Source organism: Schistocerca cancellata, chromosome 10 (assembly GCF_023864275.1).
Source record: "Schistocerca cancellata isolate TAMUIC-IGC-003103 chromosome 10, iqSchCanc2.1, whole genome shotgun sequence".
NCBI classification, from domain to species: domain Eukaryota; kingdom Metazoa; phylum Arthropoda; class Insecta; order Orthoptera; family Acrididae; genus Schistocerca; species Schistocerca cancellata.
In genome coordinates, this window is record NC_064635.1 from 75750794 (window position 1) to 75774085 (window position 23292).

The window sequence follows — 23292 nt, forward strand, 5'->3', positions numbered from 1 at the left end:
GTCCTGTCACAGCCACTGCTCCAGACGTGCTGAATCGTGCGGATGCCACTATTGGTGCCGACTGGAGCATCACAACTCGATAGTCGGCTCTGCAGTTGTCGGTCAGCATTGGAAGTGCGTCTGCAACGATCGACACTCTCGGCTATTCAAAGATGCTCACGATGGGTTCCACGAATGCTCACAGCGGACCACAAGATTCAAAGAAAGGCCATTTCATGGGAATTGTTGGAGCGCTTTGAGACCGACGCAGATGCCGCTTAAAGATTGTCTACGGAGAACACACTTTGAAGATGACGAGAATGTCAGTCACGCAGCGAAAACATGGCTACGCCTACAGGATAAGAGCTTTTACCAGCAGGGAATACATGCTCTTCCACAACGTTGGTGTACGGCCATAGAACGTGATGGACACTACGTAGAAAAATCAGACATGGACAAGGCATGTTGTGGCCTGAAGACGGAGTGCTTATCGAGTCTTAAAACTGCTGTTGTACATTTTATAATGTTACTTAAAATCCGTCTTGATTGCAATTTTTTTTTTTTTTTATTCGTATGACCGGTTTCGGTTCATTCAGAACCATCTTCAGATCTGATATTTCAGTTACAGGAGTAGCCCGTCCAAATCCAGCAACTTTCACATGCTGCGTCTCCAATTGTAGCAGTTTTCCGTTCGGCATTAATACTTGAATTAGCTTTGTCAGACGCCACCGTTCCCTTCCGAGTGGCCATCCTGACTACATCTGTTTGCCAGAGAGTCTAGTAATGGGCGCTAGAGTCTGGAGCGAAGTCAATGTCTAATTCATCGACGTGTTCCTCTATTGTACGGGGTGCACAGTGCTGTAAAATATATTCATATCCTTCCGCAATAGCGGGACCACACCCTAACCACGAAAACGTCCCGATACAGTAAAACCACCTACTCCGTGCTTCACTATCGGCTCTACACAGGGCGATGGTAGGTAACGTTCTCCAGGGATTCGCCAAACCCAGACCCTTCCTTCGGATTGCCTCGGGGTACATCGCGATTCATAAATCACTCGTTTTCCGTCATCCACTGTTCACACCACCTGAAGAGTCGGTGAGCGCTCACTACAGAAACGTGTGGCGTTGAGGGAGCTTCTCGATCGTTGTACCCCATTAATTCCCAACGCACAATCATTGTGCTAGCTAGACTGCTGGTACCACTTTAGAACACGAGTGGCGGTTCCGCTGATTTCGTGCGATTGTTTATAAAAAGCCTTCGCAATGCTCAACGGGCTCCGTCGGGCTGTGCACGACGTCTACCTTGTCTTCGTTTAGTTGTGGTTGTTCCTTCGCGTTTCCACTTCACAATCACACCACCAACACTCGACTTGGGCAGCTTTGGAAGGGACGAAATGTCCCCGGTGGATTTGCTACTTAGGTGACATCCAATCACTCGTTCACATTAGAAGTGAATGAGGCCTCTTGACCGGCCGCGGGCGCTAAAGACTACACTGTTGAGCGCCCATAACACCATATCCTAACCTGACCGGCCCATCTCTCTGTTACTGCTTCTCTACTGTCAACACGCTGACTACTGCAGACTATAACTGGGAAATCTTTCCCAGACCTAACCTGTAATGTTTTGCCTCTAAAATTACATAATTAAAAGAATACGAATACCAATACTACAGTATGCAGTTTTGTGACAATGGACGGACGGACAATATACATTCAACTTTGTAATACGAGGGTCGTTCAATAAGTAATGCCCCCAGTTTTTCTCTCACAGCATATTTATTGTTAACAGTCAGAATCTGATGACGATATACACTACTGGCCATTAAAATTGCTACACCAAGAAGAAATGCAGATGATAAACGGGTATTCATTGGACAAATATATTATACTACAACTGACATCTGATTACATTTTCACGCAATTTGGGTGCATAGATCCTGAGAAATCAGTACCCAGAACAACCACCTCTGGCCGTATTAACGGCCTTGATACACCTGGGCATTGGGTCAAACAGAGCTTGGATGGCGTGTACAAGTACAGCTGCCCGTGCGGCTTCAACACGATACCACAGTTCATCAAGAATAGTGACTGGCGTATTGTGATGAGCCAGTTGCTCGGCCACCAGTCACCAGACGTTTTCAATTGATGAGAAATGTGCTGGCCAGGGCAGCAGTCGAACATTTTCTGTATCCAAAAAGGCCCGTATAGGACCTCCAACATGCGGTCGTGCATTATCCCGCAGAAATGCAGGTTTTTGCAGGGATCGAATGAAGGGTAGAGCCACGGGTCGTAACACATCTGAAATGTAACGTCCACTGTTCAAAGTGCCGTCAATGCGAACAAGAGGTGACCGAGACGTGTAACCAATGGCACCCCATACCATCACGTCGGGTGATATGCCAGTATGGCTATGACGAATACACGCTTCCCATGTGCGTTCACCGCGATGTCGCCAAACACGGAAGCGACTATCACGATGCTGTAAACAGAACCTAGATTCATCTGCAAAAATGACGTTTTTCCATTCGTCCACCCAGGTTCGTCGTTGAGTACACCATCGCAGGCGCTCCCGTCTGTGATGCAGCGTCAAGGGTAACCGCAGCTATGGTCTCCGAGCTCACAGTCCGTGCTGCTGCAAACGTCGTGCAGATGGTTGTTGTCTTGCAAACGACTCAGAGATCGAGACGTGGCTGCACGATCCGTTACACCCATGCGGATAAGATGCCTGTCATCTCCACTGCTAGTGATACGAGGCCGTTGGGATCCAGCACGGCGTTCCGTATTACCCTCCTGAACCCACTGATTCCATATTCTGCTAACAGTCATTGGATCTCGACCAATGCGAGCAGCAATGTCGCGATACGATAAAACGCAGTCGCTGTAGGCTATAATCCGACCTTTATCAAAGTCGGAAACGTGATGGTGTGCATTTCTCCTCCTTACACGAGGCATCACAACGACGTTTCACCAGGCAACGCCGGTCAGCTGCTGTTTGTGTATGAGAAATCAGTTGGAAACTTTTCTCGTGTCAGCACGTTGTAGGTGTCGCCACCGGCGCCAACGTTGTGTGAATGCTCTGAAAAGCTAATCATTTGCATATAACAGCATCTTCTTCCTGTTGGTTAAATTTTGCGTCTGTAGCACGTCATCTCCGTGGTGTAGCAATTTTAATGGCCAATAGTGTACATCAATATGACTTGGCCATGTCCGATTTTTCTACGTAGTCTCCATCACGTTCTATGGGCGTACACCAACGTTGTGGAAGAGCATGTATTCCCTGCTGGTAAAAGGTCTTATCCTGTAGGCGTGGCTATGTTTTCACTGCGTGGCTGACATTCTCGTCATCTTCAAAGTGTGTCCCCCGTAGACAATCTTTAAGCGGCATCTCCGTCGCTCTCAAAACGCTCCAACAATTCCCATGAAACGGCCTTTCTTTGAATCTTGTGATCCGCTGTGAGCATTCGTGGAACCCATCGTGATCATCTTTGAATATCCGAGAGTGTCGATCACTGCAGACGCTGAGGCAAGTTGCAACCCTCTGCTGCTAGAGGGCTTGGCATTGTAGCGTGTAACACGGCGGTGTGTAATGGAACTACTGGGTGGTTGTAACCAAAGTGTAGTTACAGTGTGGGCTGTAATTATCGTATGGCAGCGAAACGTGGAATCTTTGCTAATGCGCTAATGCAGAACCGATTTACGCTGGAAAAAGTAGTTGCAATTCTGGACGCCAGGTGCAAATCTGGGGCTGTGTATGCTGGAAAGACGTAATAAATATTTTATTTATTTGTTTCGTTAAGGGGAGGTTTACCATCTTTTGGTTAAAAAAACTGATATTTTAAAAAATGCATTTTTGGATCCATAGAAGTTAACCACCCCTGAAACGGTTTTTCCGAATACGGAACGGAAATGTTTGTTATTCGCGGTTGAACAAAAAAAATCCACCTGTCTGTAATCGGCCTTTCTCACGCACCAGTTTTTTTCGGGTATTTCGACTTTGTAGTCGCGAAAAATTATTATATGTGCTTGCCCATGACTAAAACTGATAAAGTGATCAAGGAGCTTACGACGTACCACGGCTTGGCAATCCGACGGCATTCCAATTCGGTGGAACAGATGAAGAAGGCAATTTGGACAACGTATTTCCACAAGTGTTCGACGGATGACCACCCACAACACCAAAATTGTCCGGCTGGGGAAACTAGTTGGTGCAAGTGGGGCATTGCAGAGGATATCTGGACGAATATCAACACGACCAGCCACTCTCCAAAGAAATTCAAAAAGTGATTCATCCGATCTACGACGCCCTTTCGGAGAACGAGTTATTGTACCGGTGCTTGGGAGGAAACACAAAATTCAAAAGGAAGTTTGAACCCGTGTGTTTGGAAGTTAGCCCCCAAGCATTTGCATTCTGGTGCGAAGACTGGAGATTGCGACTTCCCTGGCAGTGAGCAGCTTCAACGAAGGGTATTCAGCAATTCTGAAGACCATGGCAACGATAGACGTCTCCCTGGGACTTTATTCGACGCAGTTCGCCAAGCAATCGGACGACCACTGGATTCGAGCGGCCGAAAACCGCTTGTCACCGGCCGTACGAGCGACTCTGGAGCAGCGCAGGATGGCCCAGATCGAGCAGAACGCCCTCTATGAGGAAGAGGAAGGACTTTTTTATGGACCCGGAATAGCAGATTGAACGTAAGTTGCATAATATTGCATTTATATGTAGTCAAATCTTCAAACGCGCTTTTCTCCCAATGACTTTTTTTTATCGCGCGGTATGGTAACTCCAAATCTACTGAACCGACTGGCATGAGTCTTTCTTTCCGACGAAGCTAACTAAATTGTCTAGGAGTTGTACCACTTTTATTCCGATCCATCAACTATAAATATTTTTACTTGGCCGACGAAGTCGAAAAATCGATGAAAAAATCCTATTTTCTTCAAATGGCAGCCATTTTGTTTCCTATGGTCCAAATAACTGAAGCGAGGTACAACTGCTAAAGAATCTTTAAATACTTCGCTAACGTCAACTCAATTTTGGTTTCAGGCTAGCCGGCTGAGCTGTGACATACATCGCGTGGAGGTCTACATCGAAATTTTGTTTCGTTCCGACGGCACTTTCACCTGTGCTCTTCGACATATACGGTCTGAAAAATTCCAGTTTGTAGAGGAAATATCAATAAACATTTTGACCAAATTTGACATTGATATCTATAACACATCCTGAGAAAAAAAATTCTCAAAGAACATGCTTTTCTCGGGCCAAAGATAGTAAACCTCCCCTACACTACAGAGTAGCCCATCGCTTTGAAATGTGAGGTAGATTGGGTGCTTCTAAATCTAACACCAAAGATTTCTTATTATTAGAATCTTATTGGTATGCAGTTGTTAATGCTTTTTTAAATAATATGAAAAACATAATATACAAAAATTTCTCTAAGCTTACAGAGAATTGAATTCTTAACAACTGTGAAAGTGGTTTTACATAATTTGTTTCTGGCTAGTTGAGGAAAATACAATTTAAATAATTTAAGGAAGAGTAATACAATAAGTGTGGTGAAAATAAGTAGCAATATGTAGAGCGAAGTGATATATCATATTTGGATGTCTAATATAGTGTAGGTAGCTTGTTGGTTGATAATAGCCTATAACTACCAATTTCAGGTGAGAAGCTCTCGGTAGAATCTGAAACTATTCTCACCTCACATGGTTTGTGTTTATGTATGTTTATTGTGTTTGTGTGTATTGATATATTACTTGGAGTGTTGCATGTCAGGAGACTACATGATATTCAGTGGTTGTTCGTTTGTCTGGTTGTTGCTAGTTGTGGAATATTCTGTGTGTTACTTTAGATGCATACACAACTGGTGCTGTACAGATTATACAGTATATTGAATGAGCATTTAATAAATGGAATACATGAATTTTAGCTTTACATGAAGAACACACTACGTTTATAAATTTGTTAGTAGAAATAGAATGTAGTTCATTGCTACTTCTGATGTGTCGGCAGAAGTGCCAACACTGTAGTTAGAGGAGGCCGAAATGCACGCTATAAGCTCACGCAGGCTGGCGTGAGGTCTGAAACAGGATACGTAATGAATGCTATAAAGAAAAGTACGTAGCTTCTGAAATACTTAACTTTAATCCACATTTGTAGAACATCTCTCGTTACTGTACAGGCTTTATAATCACAATATCTATACTGGTAATGGCGCCTTGCTAGGTCGTAGCAAATGTAGCTGAAGGCTATGCTAACTATCGTCTCGGCAAATGAGAGCGTAATTCTCAGTGAACCATGGCTAGCAACGTCGGCTGTACAACTGGGGCGAGTGCTAGTACGTCTCTCTAGACCTGCCGTGTGGTGGCGCTCGGTCTGCAATTACTGACAGTGGCGACACGCGGGTCCGTCGTATACTAGCGGACCGCGGCCGATTTAAAAGCTACCACCTAGCAAGTGTGGTGTCTGGCGGTGACACCACAACTTCAGTGCAGTATTCCTTAAATAATACATTGCATTTTTAGTTTTATACATAGTTTGTGCAGAAAATACATTTGATATATATATATATATATATATATATATATATATATATATATATATATATATATATATATATATATATATATATATAGAACATTTAATAATATATATATATATATGTATGTATGAATGTATGTATGGGATTAGGAATGGAACGTGGGCAGAAAAGGTCAAACAGATGAGAAAGGCTAATGTTCATTTCATTTTTAACGGCCACTTACACAGTTTGTTCAATATTAGCAATGGAGAGGTCGACGAGATGCTGCATCCACAAAACGACGTAATCAAAAGTTGCACGCAGTGATTACCGTGAAATCTGAGCAACTTGTCTCTGTATACTGCTCTTCAGGGCAGATGGATACCGAATATGTCCCTGGTAAATGCGTTGTTTTGGATATGGTTCAAATGGCTCTGAGCACTACGGCACTTAACATCTGAGGTCATCATCCCCTAGAACTTAGAACTACTTAAACCTAAGGACATCACATACATCCATTCCCGAAGCAGGATTCGAACCTGCAACCGTAGTGGTCGCGTAGTTCCAACTGAAGCGCCTCGAGCCGCTCGGCCAAATCGACCGGTGTTTTGGATATGCTCAGAGCTAAAAGTCATGTTGTTGTTGTGGTCTTCAGTCCTGAGACTGGTTTGATGCAGCTCTCCATGCTACTCTATCCTGTGCAAGCTTCTTCATCTCCCAGTACCTACTGCAACCTACATCCTTCTGAATTTGCTTAGTGTATTCATCTCTTGGTCTCCCCCTACGATTTTTACCCTCCACGCTGCCCTCCAATACTAAATTGGTGATCCCTTGATGCCTCAACACATGTCCAACCAACCGAGCCCTTCTTCTGGTCAAGTTGTGCCACAAACGTCTCCCCCATCCTATTCAATACTTCCTCATTAGTTATGTGATCTACCCATCTAATCTACAGCATTCTTCTGTGGCACCAGATTTCGAAAGCTTCTATTCTCTTCCTGTCCAAACTATTTACCGTCCATGTTTCACTTCCATACACGGCTACACTCCATACAAATGCTTTCAGAAATGACTTCCTGACACTTAAATCTATACTCGATGTTAACAAATTTCTCTTCTTCAGAAACGCTTTCCTTGCCATTGCCAGTCTACATTTTATATCCTCTCTACTTCAACCATCATCAGTTATTTTGCTACCCAAATAGCAAAACTCCTTTACTACTTTAAGTGTCTCATTTCCTAATCTAATACCCTCAACATCACCCGACTTAATTCGACTACATTCCATTATCCTCGTTTTGCTTTTGTTGATGTTCATCTTATATCCTCCCTTCAAGACATTATCCATTCCGTTCAACTGCTCTTCCAAGTCCTTTGCTGTCTCTGACTGAATTACAATGTCATCGGCGAACGTGAAAGTTTTTATTTCTTCTCCATGGATTTTAATACCTACTCCGAATTTTTTTTTTTTGTTTCCTTTACTGCTTGCTCAATATACAGATTGAATAACATCGGGGAGAGGCTACACCCTGTCTTACTCCCTTGCGAACCACTGCTTCACTTTCATGTCCCTCGACTCTTATAACTGCCATCTGGTTTCTGTACAAACTGTAAATAGCCTTTCGCTCCCTGTATTTTACCCCTGCCACCTTTAGTCATATGGATTCAAATCAGGTAATCTAGTATCCCATGCATCTGGAAAACCTCCGGAGATAACACGTTCGTGCAAGGTTGCATTGGCCGAGCGACATGAAGTGTTGGCAGATCCTGCTCGAAAACAGTGATTTCCATACAGTTGCGTTCTTCCAAAGCAGGAATTACATGTTGGTGAAGAAGGTCTCGATAATATGCAGGTGTCAGTGTGTATCTGACAGGCTCTCTGGACGTGTTCTCTTCAAAGAAGAATGGATCGACAATCCACACTACATAGTTCCTTACTGCGAATGGAATGGCTCTTCTTGCACAGCACGTCGTTTAGCAGTAGCCAGAATTCTTAAGTTTTGCGTATTCACTCGCCCTGTTGTGCAAAAATGTGCCTGGTCACTCTGTAGAATATTTCACGGCCAAATGTCATAAACTTCGATCCGTGCCAGAAACCGAAGAGCAAATTTAGAACTTTGCTGCAGACCGTGAGTTCTCGGTTGCTGCACCGCCTGCATCTTGTACTGGTATCGTTGTAAAATAGACTGCAAATCTTTCTGTACTTGACCATGGGATGGACAACTCTCGTGGCACCTCTACCCATGCCACGTGCTGCATGGTCAGATATAGCAACATCGTCACTACCTTGCAGCGGGATAGGACGGCTTGCTCCTCCAAATGCCACACCAAGCTCACCCGTGTTTTCCAATTTCATTATCATCTTCTTCCAACCAATTAATGACATCTGACCTCTCCTCAGACCTCTCATTCGGAGATACTCTCTCGATGAAGCGCTATAATCAGTGCTATTCACATAAAACAGTTTCAATAACAGTGCACAGCCTCTCTTCTCGATAGCAATACTGTTCACTCACGTTGTGGCTTGTCAGACGACAGTCTGGATATCATAATGTAATGCAAACTGTGTACAGCGCCAGATTTGCGCCTGGTGGTCATAGTTGGAATTTTTTTTCCAGGCTAAATCGCTTTCACTTCAGCATATCTACCAAGTTTTGCTGCCATACGATAATTACAGTCCACATAGACCTATGCGAATAGCTGCAGTTTATTAGCCGACCGCCGAGCGGGATTAGCCGAGCGGTCTAAGGCGCTGCAGTCACGGACCTTGCGGCAGGTCCCGGCGGAGGTTAGAGTCCTCCCGCGGGCATGGGTGTGTGTGTTTGTCCTTAGGATAATTTAGGTTAAGTAGTGTGTCAGCTTAGGGACTGATGACCTTAGCAGTTAAGTCCCATGAGATTTCACACACATTTGAACATTTTTATTAGCCGACCGTTGTGGCCGAGCGGTTCTAAGCGCTTCAGTCTGGAACCGCGGGACCACTACGGTCGCAGGTTCGAATCCTGCCTCGGGCATGGATGTGTGTGACGTCCTTGGGTTAGTTGGGTTTACGTAGTTCTAAGTTCTAGGGGACTGATGACCTCAGATGTGCAGTCTCATAGTGCTCAGAGCCATTGTTTTTTACACTTCATGTATAACCACTGGTATGTTAGTGCGTGAGAAACAGGTCAAAAAACTGAAAGTTGCGAAGCGTTCGTCCATGCGTGGAGTACCGTCACCTTCAGAATGACAATACCAGACCACATACAAGCGCTGCGACTACTGCTACAATCCAAATCCAACGCCTGGGGGTTGACTTTCATCGATCATCCTCCACACAGTCCCGACGTGACTCCGTCCAGTTTTCGTCTGTTTCCCAAACTCAGCCGCGCGGTCTAGGGCGTCTTGTCACGGCCTGGCCGCCTCCCCTCTCCCCCCCCCTCCCCCCCTCGGAGGTTCGAGTCCTCCCTTGGTCATGGGTGTGTGTGTTGTCCTTTGATTACGTTAGATTAAGTAGTGCGTAAGCTTAGCGACCGATAACCTCAGCAGTTTGGTCCCATAAGACCTTACCACATATTTCCAATTTTCCAAAACTTAAAGAACCCCTTCGGCGGTAAATCGGTTAAGATTTTTACTGCATCCCTAAATATTCAGAAGAAGTGAAGAGACTGCGGCGCCACAGCGGCTTGGGTTAGAACGAGGAAGGAAGTTTGGGATTTAATGTACTGTCGTATCTCTGTAACAAGTGAAGGAATTTCCACCAGAATTGGTACATGAATCACATACTATCTCGAAAAACGACTAGCACAGCAAGATGGCCCTAACACCTCTATGGCTGAGTGTTTTCATGTGAAAAGGCATAAGACGACTGTGCACTGCAACAAGACTCGCTGTCAAAAAACTGTTTGAGCCCTGTCAGCTCCTACTGATATTATGCGTTATATGACTGTTACCAAGCAACAGCTTCGTGCGTTGCTCCACTGAAGGCGTCCTCACTGAGTTCTGACAGGGTACAGATCCCATCGCACACTCTTCAGATTTCGTGGTAAGACGGCCCGCTGCACAGCCCGTCAGAAACTGAACACAGACCAAGCATGAAAACAGGAAGGAGGTTCATAAATTAAAACTTCCGGGCTGAATTGCCGTGGTCCATATATAAAACTTCTTCTCCTTCCTGACGTTTCGTTGCCGGCTGCGGGCAACATCTTCTGAGGTGAGTCGGCGACTGGCTGCTAGGCGCTGGTGGTCCCGCTTATATAGAGCGCTTAGATGGCGCCACCACTCGTCACGTGCTTTCGACTTTAAAACTATCTCTGGCTAGTGCCGTCTCTCTCGATTGCAGGTAATCGATTGTCACGTCGTTGGTACAAAGTCGAACGCCATATCTTGTCTAGTTTTAATCCTTCTTCTTTTCTATTAAAATTATTTCCGTGCTTGTAGATCTCTATAGCTTCTCTATACATGCGGGTATAATAATGTGAGATCCTAGCTATCACGTTTGTATCACTAAATTTTATTTCGTGATCACCGTCTTTGAAAACGTGTTCCGCTACAGCTGATTTCTCAATCTGTCCTAATCTACAGTTCCTTTTGTGTTCCGTTAGGCGGGTATCAACACTCCTTTTAGTTGTTCCAATATACACCATGCCGCAGCTACACGGAATTTTATACACGCCTGGGGCAGCTAAGGGGTGTCGTGCGTCTTTCACCGATCTTAAACTTTCACTAATTTTCTTGGTAGGTCGAAAGATTGTCTCCACTTGAAACTTGGCCAAAACTTTACCAATACGGTCTGTGATGTTATGAATAAATGGAAGAAAAACTTTTCCAGCCGACGGTTGTTGTTGTGTATTTTCGGACACTTTTCTTCTAGGGTGGAGTGCTCGATCTATTTCCTTGTCAGTGTACCCATTTCTCTTGAAAGCTATTCACAAATCGCTTAATTCATCTTGTAAGTAAATTGGCTCACAGATGTTATTAGCTCTATCCACTAAAGTTTTTATGACTCCTCTCTTCTGCCTAGGATGATGATTCGAATTCTTATGTAGGTAACGATCGGTGTGTGTGCCTTTCCTATATACCTTGTGCCCTAGAGTCCCATCTGCCCGTTTAATAACCAATACATCAAAAAAATTTAGTTGTCCATTACTCTCTTTCTCCATGGTGAATTGTATCCTTGGATTGAAACTGTTTATGTGCACCAAAAAATCACTCAGTTCCTCTTCAGCATGATTCCATATCACAAAGGGCTTTTTTTGGCCGACTGCAGCACCTGTTGTTCGAAAAATTCCATAAATAGATTAGCTATAGCAGGACTTAGAGGGCTACCCATGGCCACCCCATCAATTTGATCATAATACTCGTTGTTATATTGAAAATAAGTCGAGGATAGACAATGTCGAAACAAAGCTATTATATCAGTAGGAAACATATCAGCTATGTAAGAAAGAACTTCGTCAACAGGGACCATGGTGAACAGAGATACCACATCGAAACTGACAAGGATGTCACTTGGACTATTTGTGATCTCCCTCAGTTTTTCGATAAAATGCTTGGAATTTTTAATATGAGTGTCAGTTTTACCTATATACGGTTGCAACAAAGAAGCAAGATATCTAGCCAGCTCTTGAGTAGGAGCCCCAATGGCACTTACTATCGGTCTCAATGGGACATAGCGCTTGTGTATCTTAGGTAACCCATACAGTCTAGGAGGGTAAGCTTCAGTTTTGCAAAGGTATCTTTTATCTTCTGTAGGAATGGAAGAGCTTTTTATTAATCGCTGGGTAGCACTTAACACTTTCGTTGTAGGGTCCTTTTTCAGTTTTTTATAGGTGGTAGGATCCAAGAGGTCACTGATCTTTCTATGATAATCCTCACTCTTCAGCACGACAGTAGCATTACCCTTATCAGCAGTAAGTACAATAATACTCCTGTCCTCATTAATCTCCTAGGGATAAATTACTGCTAGAAGAAAAGTGTCCGAAAATACACGACAACAACAACCGTCGGCTGGAAAAGTTTTTCTTCCATTTGTTCATAACATCACGGACCGTATTGGTAAAGTTTTGGCCAAGTTTCAAGTGGAGACAATCTTTCGACCTACCAAGAAAATTAGTGAAAGTTTAAGATCGGTGAAAGACGCACGACACCCCTTAGCTGCCCCAGGTGTGTATAAAATTCCGTGTAGCTGCGGCATGGTTTATATTGGAACAACTAAAAGGAGTTTTAATACCCGCCTAACGGAACACAAAAGGAACTGTAGATTGGGACAGATTGAAAAATCAGCTGTAGCGGAGCACGTTTTCAAAGACGGTGATCACGAAATAAAATTTAGTGATACAAACGTGATAGCTAGGACCTCACATTATTATACCCGCATGTATAGAGAAGCTATAGAGATCTACAAGCACGGAAATAATTTTAATAGGAAAGAAGAAGGATTAAAAGTAGACAAGATATGGCGTTCGACTTTGTACCAACGACGTGACAATCGATTGCCTGTAATCGAGAGGGATGGCACTAGCCAGAGATAGTTTTAAAGTCGAAAGCACGTGACGAGTGGTGGCGCCATCTTATCGCTCTATAGAAGTGGGACGTCCAGCGCCTGACAGCCAGTCGCCGACTCACCTCAGAAGATGTTGCCCGCAGCCGGCAACGAAACGTCAGGAAGGAGAAGAAGTTTTATATATGAACCACGGCAATTCAGCCCAGAAGTTTTAATTAATGAAGACGCCGGCCGTGAAAGCTTACATGCTATGAACAGGATGGAGGTGTACTGGACCGCGAAAAAAAAAAAAAAGCAAAATAAAGACAATGAACGGCCCAAGCTTAACAAGTGTAACATTGAGAGATTATTATTAGTGTTTCGGTCAGAGGTCTGGTTATCCTCTGTTATAGAAAGAACTGAACAAAGGAATCAACGATCAGCTTGAACGGATGTCATGTGACTTGCGCCCAGACCCCACGCAACATCTACATCTACATCTACATGTATACTCCGCTAGCCACCAAGCGGTGTGTGGGTGGCGGAGTGCACAATTCGCACCAAAATCATATTCCACCCCCCCCCCCCCCCTCTGTTCCACTCGCGGATCGCGCGAGGGAAAAAGACTGTTTGAACGCCTCAGTACGAGCTCTAATTTACCTTACCTTTGAATGGTGATCATTGCGCAATTTGAAAGTTGGTGGTAATAATATATGTTCTACATCCTCGGTGAAGATCGGATTTCGGAATTTAGTGAGCAGCTCCTTCCGTTTAGCGCGCCGTCTATCTGCAATTGTATCCTTTAAACTTTCTATGAGATTTGTAACGCTCTCGCGATGGCTTAATGTACCAGTCACGAATCTCGCCGCTCTTCTTTGGACCTTCTCAATCTCTTGAGTCAGACTCAACTGGTAAGGGTCCCATACAGACAACAATAAGACTGGACGAACGTATTGTGAGCTATTTCCTTTGTTGAAGGACTGCGTCGCTTCAGGATTCTAGCAATAAACCGCAATCTAGAGTTCGCCTTACCCGTTGCTTGTGTAATCCGATCATTCCATTTGAGATCATTTCGAATAGTCACATTCAGATATTTGACGGATGTTACCGCTTCCAAAGACTGGGCATTTATTTTGTACTCGTACATTAATGGGGATTTTCGCTTTGTTATACGCAGTAGCTTACACTTACTAATATTGAGAGATAACTGCCACATTAAAAAAAATGGTTCAAATGGCTCTGAGCACTATGGGACTTAACACCTGAGGTCATCAGTCCCCTTGAACTTAGAACTGCTTAAACCTAACTAACCCAAGGACGTCATACACATCCATGCCCGAGGCAGGATTCGAATCTGCGATCGTAGCAGTCGCGCGGTTCCAGACTGAAGCCCCTAGAACCGCTCGGCCACCGTGGCCGGCCCAGAAATTACACCACGCATTTATTTTCTGCAAATCCTCATTGATTTGTTCACAACTTTCGTGTGATACTACTTTCCTGTAGACTACAGCATCTCGGCAAGCAGTCTAATGCCGCTGTCAATACCATCAACGGGATCGTTTATGTAAATCGTAAAAAGCAGCGGACCTATTACGCTGCCTTGGGGCGCACCTGAAGTTACCCTTGTTTTTGTTGAAGTCGCCCCGTTCAGGACGACATACTGCTCCCTGTCTGTTAGAAAACTTTTATCCAACCATATATGTCATCGGACAGACCGTATGCGTGCACTTTTTGGAGCAAGTGACAGTGTGGAACTGAATCGAACGCCTTTCAAAAGTCGAGAAATATGGCATCAACCAGGGAGCCGGTATCTAGAGCCTGTTCTACATCATGCACAAAGAGGGCCAGCTGTGTCTCGCACGACCGCTGTTTCCTAAAACCGTGCTGGTTTCTGCAGATGAGCTTCTCAGAGTCTAGAAAGGGCATTATGTCTGAACACAAAATATGTTCCATGATTCTACAACAAATCGATGTCAGTGAAATTGGCCGGTAATTATGTGCATCCGATTTTCTACTCTTTTTGTAGATTGCTATGACCTGGGCCTTCTTCCAGTCCTGTGGAACTTTCCGCTGTTCCAATGATCTCTGATAGACGATGGATAAGAATGGTGCTATACTTGTGGCATAGTCAACATAAAATCTTACGGGGATACTGTCTGGGCCAGATGCCTTCCTGGCGTTTAAGGATCCCAAATACACTAAACACTATGTCAGACATCGATAGTTGAAAGGGGGAATGGTGCTGCAGTCCTCTACCGTAAACGAGTTTTTGAAAGCTAGGTTTAGAATTTCGGCCTTTTGTTTATCGAACAATACCGAACGAAATCAACAAAAAAAAGTGGTAACGGTGTTGGACTGTAACCCGGACAAGCCATGTTCGAAACTCCGTTGTGCTATCTATTTGATTTTTTTCACAACATTATAAACTGTCCGTCTGGTCATTGAAACGTTTGTTCTCTTTCAGCAGTCTTGGCAATTGGTTATGGAATATGAGTCACATGGTAAGAGAACGTTACTGTCGCAAGTAAATGTGATGAATAGTGAGAGCAGACGAAATACCTCTCACAGAAATGAAAATAACAAATAAACGGGTGTGAACAAAGGATTTCAAAAGCCAAAACTTCCAAAACGGAACGCAGCTTCAAAAACGTTAAAAACATATGTTTTGACAGAGCACAGAGAAACTGTGTGACTGTGAACGTGTTGCGTTCATTTCTTGCAGGTTTTGTGACAAACTATCATGTTTTCATCGTTTCCTTGGGAGTGCTCGCATTCACATTCATACTTGCACGTAAATTGGGCAAGGAGGCATGTCTCACTCACTTACCAGGCGTACATATATGTCGATAAGATTCGTGTCACGTGACATACAAGCTGTCACTAATGCCGTGTACGACACACCGGACGTGTTTTCCGGTGGAGGATGCGGTCGACTTGTCGCCTTGCCACCAAAGGTTTGCAGTTCCCGTTCGAAAGCCACTTCCTTTCGGCTCCTAGAGTAGTTGTGCAGAATCAGTTGTCATTGTAGGTCCCGCAGGCCGCTGTGGCCGAGCGGTTCTAGGCGCTTCAGTCCGGAACCGCGCTGCTGCTACGGTCGCATGTCTCGGGAACGGATGTGTGTGATCTCCTTAGGTTAGTTAGGATTAAGTAGTTCTACGTCTAGGTGACTGATGACCTCAGATGCTAACATGCAGTGCTCAGAGCTATTTGAACCATTATAGGTCCCCACCTTACACCTCGTTGTTGCAAACGGACGTCACATCACGACACAGCCACAAATCTGAATGCAATGAACAGCGAAAAACAAAAGAAAAATTGGTACGAGGGAGATTTGAAGACGGGTCGGTCGTCTATCCGTCAAGCACTTGTGACCACATATCCACGACGACGTTGCTACACTACTTGCCATTAAAATTGCTACACCACGAGGATGACGTGCTACAGACGCGAAATTTAACCGATAGGAAGAAGATGCTGTGATATGCAAATGATTAGCTTTTCAGAGCATTCACACAACGTTGGCGCCAGTGGCGGCACCTACAACGTTCTGATGTGAGGAAAATTTCCAACCGATTTCTCAAACACAAACAGCAGTTGACCGGCGTTGCCTGGTGAAACGTTGTTGTGATGCCTCGTGTGAGGAGGAGAAATGCGTACCATCACGTTTCCGACTTTGATATAGGTCGGATTGTAGCCTATCGCGATTGCGGTTTATCGTATCGCGACATTGCTGTTCGCGTTGGTCGACATCCAATGACTGTTAGCAGAATATGGAATCGGTGGGTTCAGGAGGGGAATACGGAACGCCGTACTGGATCCCAACGGCCTCGTGTCACTAGCAGTCGAGATGACAGGCATCTTATCCGCACGGATGTAACGTCTCGATCCCTGAGTCAACAGATGGGGACGTTTGCAAGACAACAACCATCTGCACGAACAGTTGGACGACGTTTGCAGCAGCACGGACTATCAGCTCGCAGACCGTGGCTGCGGTTACCCTTGACGCTGCATCACAGACAGGAGCGCCTGCGATGGTTCAGAATGGCTCTGAGCACTATGTGACTTAACTTCTGAGGTCATCAGTCTCTTAGAACTTAGAACTACTTAAACCTAACTAAGCTAAGGACATCACACACATCCATGCCCGAGGCAGGATTAGAAACTACGCCCGCAGCGGTCGCGCGGTTCCAGATTGTAGCGCCTAGAACCGCTCGGCCCCTGAGATGGTGTACTTAACAACGAATGGCACGAATGGCAAAATGTCATTTTTTCGGATGAATCCAGGTTCTGTTTACTGCATCACGATGGTCGCATCCGTGTTTGGCGACATCGCGGTGAACGCACATTGGAAGCGTGTATTCGTTATCGCCATACTGGCGTATCACCCGGCGTGATGGTATGGGGTGCCATTGGTTACACGTCTCGTCACCTCTTGTTCGCATTGACGGCACTTTGAACAGCGGACGTAACATTTCAGATGTGTCACGAACCGTGGTTCTACCCTTCATTCGAGCCCTGCGAAACCCTACATTTCAGCAGGATAATGCACGACCGTATGTTGCAGGTCCTGTACGGGCCTTTCTGGATACAGAAAATGTTCGACTGCTGCCCTGGCCACCACATTCTCCAGATTTCTCACCAATTGAAAACGTCTGGTCAATGGTGGCCGACCAACTGGCTCGTCACAATATGCCATTCGCTGCTCTTGATGAACTGTGGTATCGTGTTGAAGCTGCATGGGCAGCTGTACCTGTACACGCCATCCAAGCTCTGTTTGACTCAAAGCCCAGGCTTGTGAAGGCCGTTATTACGGCCAGAGGTGGTTGTTGTGGGTACTGATTTCTCAGGATCTATGCACCCAAATTGCCTGAAAATGTAATCGCATGTCAGTTCTAGTATGAATACCCGTTTATCATCTGCATTTCTTCTTGGTGTAGCAATTTTAATGGTCAGTAGTGTATTTCAAGCAGCTCTACAGGGTGTTACAAGAAGGTACGGCCAAACTTTCAGGAAACATTCCATACACACAAATAAAGAAAAGATGTTATGTGGACATGTGTCCGGAACGCTTAATTTCCATGTTAGAGCTCATTTTCGTTTCGTCAGTATGTACTGTACTGCCTCCATTCACCGCCAGTTGGCCCAATTGAAGGAAGGTAATGTTGACTTCGGTGCTTGTGTTGACATGCGACTCACTGCTCTACAGTACTAGCATCAAGCACATCAGTACGTAGCATCAACAGGTTAGTGTTCATCACGAACGTGGTTTTGCAGTCAGTGCAATGTTTACAAATGCGGAGTTGGCAGATGCCCATTTGATGTATGGATTAGCACGGGGCAATAGCCGTGGCGCGGTACGTTGGTATCGAGACAGATTTCCAGAACGAAGGTGTCCCGACAGGAAGACGTTCGCAGCAATTGATCGGCGTCTTAGGGAGCACGGAACATTCCAGCCTACGACTCGCGACTGGGGAAGACCTGGAACGACCAGGACACCTGCAATGGACGAGGAAATTCTTCGTGCAGTTGACGATAACCCTAATGTCAGCATCAGAGAAGTTGCTGCTGTACAAGGTAACGTTGACCACGTCACTGTATGGAGAGTGCTACGGAGAACCAGTTGTTTCCGTAACATGTACAGCGTGTGCAGGCACTATCATAAGCTGATTGGCCTCCACGGGTACACTTCTGCGCATGGTTCATCCAACAATGTGTCAATCCTCATTTCAGTGCAGATGTTCTCTTTACGGATGAGGCTTCATTCCAACGTGATCAAATTGTAAATTTTCACAATCAACGTGTGTGGGCTGACGAGAATCCGCACGATATTGTGCACTCACGTCATCAACACAGATTTTCTGTGAGCGTTTGGGCAGGCATTGTTGGTGATGTCTTGATTGGGCCCCGTGTTCTTCCACCTACGCTCAATGGAGCACGTTATCATGATGTGTGGTTCATGCACGATGGAGCTCCTGCACATTTCAGTCGAAGTGTTCGTACGTTTCTCAACAACAGATTCGGTGGCCGATGGAGTGGTAGAGGCGGACCAATTCCATGGCCTCCACGCTCTCCTGACCTCAACCCTCTTGACTTTCATTTATGGGGGCATTTGAAAGCTCTTGTCTACGCATCCCCGGTACCAAATGTAGAGACTCTTCGTGCTCGTATTGTGGACGGTTGTGATACAATACGCCATTCTCCAGGGCTGCATCAGCCCATCAGGGATTCCATGCGACGGAGGGTGGATGCATGTATCCTCGCTAACGGAGGACATTTTGAACATTTCCTGTAGCAAAGTGTTTGAAGTCACGCTGGTACGTTCTGTTGCTGTGTGTTTCCATTCCATGATTAATGTGATTTGAAGAGAAGTAATAAAATGAGGTCTAACATGGAAAGTAAGCGTTTCCGGACACATGTCCACATAACATATTTTCTTTCTTCGTGTGTGAGGAATGTTTCCTGAAAGTTTGGCCGTACCTTTTGTAACACCCTGTATATAAGCCATGTAGGAGACAATCTGAGGTGGCGTCTTAGGTTGTTTGCAGATGATGCTGTTTTTTATCGTCTAGTAACATCTTCATCAGATCACAATAAATTGCAAAACGATTTAGAAAAGATATCTGTATGGAAATTGACCGTAAGTAATGAAAAGTGTGAGGTCATTCACATGACTGCTAAAAGGAATCCATTAAACTTCGGTTACACGATAAATCAGGCAAATCTAAAGACAACACATTCAACTAAATACCTGGGATTTACAATTACGAAGAACTTACATTGGAAAGAACAATTAGAAAATGTTGTGGGAAGGCAAACCAGAGACTCTGTTTTATTGACAGAACGCTTAGAAAATGTAACACGCTTACTAAAGAGAGTGCCTACAGTATGCTTGTCCGTCCTCTTTTGGAGTACTGCTGCGCGGTGTGGGATCCTTACGAGATAGGACTGACGGAGTACATCGAGAAAGTCCAGAGAAGAGCAGCACATTTTGTACTATCGCGAAATAGGGGAGAGAGTGTCTCTGAAATGATAGAGGACTTGGGAGTGGATATCATTAAAACAAATGTGTTTTTCGTTGCGGAAGAATCTTCTCACGAAATTTGAATCACCAACTTTCTTCTCCGAATGTGAAAATATTTTTTTTTTGAAGTCGATCTACATAGGGAGAAATGATCATCATAATAAAATAAGGGAAATCAGAGCTCACACGGAAAAATATAGTGTTCGTTTTTTCCTCACGCTGCTCGAGATTGGAATAGTAGAGAATTATTGTGAAATGGTTTCGATGGACCCTCTGCCAGCCGCTAAAGTGTGATTTGCTGAGTATCCATGTGGGCGTAGATGTAGACAGTTTTAAAAAAGTGGATTATTTATGGTTTCATGTTAATTTGTTCTTGAGATCGCGGGTCGGAATTAAATGTTTTGTCTTAAGGTTAACATTGTTCATTTATTAATTTGTGTACCAGGGTGGATCAAGAGAATAGTTTTGTGAGACACAGATCGTCTGATCTTGCTTAGTGAGTGCCTCAGGTTTCAATTTCGTTTTGATGTGATTCCATGTAACTAGTTTTGTTGACGCTTGATTTTATTTGATGAGACTTCACTCGTGAGCACTGTCGACTACAAGTTTCCACCTGGCTCCATTACGCTGCTGCCTGGTTTAGCAGGACTTCTTGTTGTTGGTTAAATATTCGAGAGTTAACGGCTATTGCCATCAGATTCAAGTCCCGGGTAGTTATAATTAAAGTGAAGGAGTTCCAGGCGCTGCAGTGCTTGCTGTGTACTTCGCAGGACGCTGAAATACTGTATGTCTGTTCATTAACCGGTGCGCGTGAGGGGTATGCTGAAAAAATAATAGTTCCGCTTTCTGACGCTAGGTGAAAATATAGCGCTGTAAGCAGTAAGAATGTTAAAATGTCTCCTGTTATGACGACAGTATGCTTGTGCCGTGCAGGGCTCGTGTTCATCCCGTTTATTGTTTGCTATCTTCTCTTACCGTACTGCCGCTTCGTTTTCTTATTCCATTTACTGGCGTCACTAACTTCCTGCCTTACCTGCCTGTGAGTGGCAGCAGCAGCGCTTATCGATAAGTGCATTGTTGTACTGTATCTGGAGCGACCGATAGTATTTCCGGGTCGTCTGGAGTTGGGAATTCAGTCCGGACGCAGCAGCAGTGATGTCGGGGAGGGAGCGCCAGTGAGGTGTGGACAGCCAGTGCTCGCCGACCGCTGGTGACACAAATGAACTGTCCGACGGAAGGAGATTGGAGCGGGACGACCTTTGGTCGGTCGTTCGGTTGGTCGTCTCATCGGGCGACGTGTATTTAGTGCTTTAACCGTTTCTGGGCCTCGTCAGTTGGTCATCTTGCCGGACATGGATCAGTTCCTTCCATGTGCAGAGATGTCGTGGCCAATGCGCATGAGTTATCTCTGCATGGTTGGGTCCGAGCCAATGTGCCAGGGTAGCTGCGTCTCCAAATTCCGAACGGATATCGAGTTGGGTTGGAGCTGCAGTCAGCTTCGGGTAGCCAAGACTCGCCGGACCGTTCCCGACACGTAACTTAGAGAGCAGATGAATGCTGTCTGCGTACTGGAGTAGTCAGTCAGTCGGTTGAAATAGAGCAGGGAGTGTGTCGGGTGGAAGGGGACTGATGGAATTGATTGGGCTCTTGGTTGGTTCTTCAGCCGTCCCTAGGTCGTGTTGCCACCCGATCGTTTAGTGTTACGCTTGGCTGCCTGTGGTTAGAGTTTCCTCCCCAGACCGACGCTTGGAACACTTCTGAGCACCACTTTGTTATTTGTGATTGTGATTTTATTTGGTCGCAGGTACTGTGCGCATATTAATATTGTCTGTTTTATGTTTATTATATGGCCTTCATGACAACTATTTTAAGATTAGGCCTTCAGCCATGTTTTATTTAAAATTATTGTTGCTCTGTTTCTAGGCCTTCAGCCGCGTTTGTTTCAGAATCTGTGACTTTAATATGTAAATCTTTGTCTGTAAGGTTTCTCTTTAATTATCTTGATTTCTTGAAACAGCCTTCAGCCGTTTTCTGTAAATGTTTATCTTAAGGTGGTCTTTAATTATTCTAGAGTAATTGTTTGGGCCTTCAGCCGACAAGATACCTCAAATTTTCTGAAGACGTTTTTCTGTTGTTATTATCTAAAGAAATCTTTTTTATTGGGCTTTCAGCCGAAGAATTAACTCGAATTTTCCTTAACATAGCCTTTAGCCGAAATTTGTAAATGCTTGTCTTTTAAAGAATTTCCTTAGCAGATCTGAAATATTATTTCGGCCTTTAGCCGAGAAGATACAAAGCCTTACGCCTCGTCTGGGCCCGACAACACCGACATTGGACTGTTAACGACTGGAAACATGTTGCTTGGTCGGACGAGTCTCGCTGCAAATTGTATCGAGCAGATGGGCGTGTACGGGTATGGAGACAACCTCATGAATCCATGGACCCCGCGTGTCAGCAGGGTACTGTTGAAGCTGGTGGGTGCTTTTTAATGGTGTGAGGCGTTTGCAGTTGGGGTGATATGGGACCCCTGTTACGTGTAGATACGACAAGTGACACGTACGTAAGCATCCATTCACGTCCATTGTGGATTCCAATGGACATTGACAATTCCACCAGAACAATGCAACAGAGTGGCTCCAGGAACACTCTTCTGATTTTAAACACTTCCGCTGGCCACTAAACTCCCCAGATATGAACTTTATTGATCATATCTGGGATGCCTTGCAGCGTGCTGTTCAGAAGAGATTTCAATCCTCGCGTACTCTTGCCGATTTATGGACAGCCTTCCAGCACTACTTCAGACATTGGTCGAGTCCATGACACGTCGTGTTGCGGCGCTTCTGCGTGCTCGTGGAGGCGCTACACGATATTAGGCAGGTGTACCAGTTTCGTTGGCTCTTCATTCTACATGCTTCGTGAAATCTTCGGCTACGACCGAGTCATCTCTAGGCAATTTCAAGATGTGTAGCCTTCCAGGTTCCACCTAAATCTGTGTGACTTCTGGTTGTGGAGTTATCTAAAAGACTCTGTCTATCAGGGATGTAACCAGACACTTCGTGATCAGAAGTATAGCATACTACGACGTATAGCTCTGATCATACCGGATATGCTGCGAGCAACTATCATCCATGCTGTGTTACGAATGCAGGATGTTGCTGAGTCAGTAGACCATATTGGGCATATGTTTCTTGTGACCATACACTAAAAAACGTTCCAGAACAACTTTTCTCATGTGTTTAATCGTTCGTCCCCTTTTCCTGCGCCCATACCACATTCTGTCTGCTAACAGCGCCACATTTACACCTGGT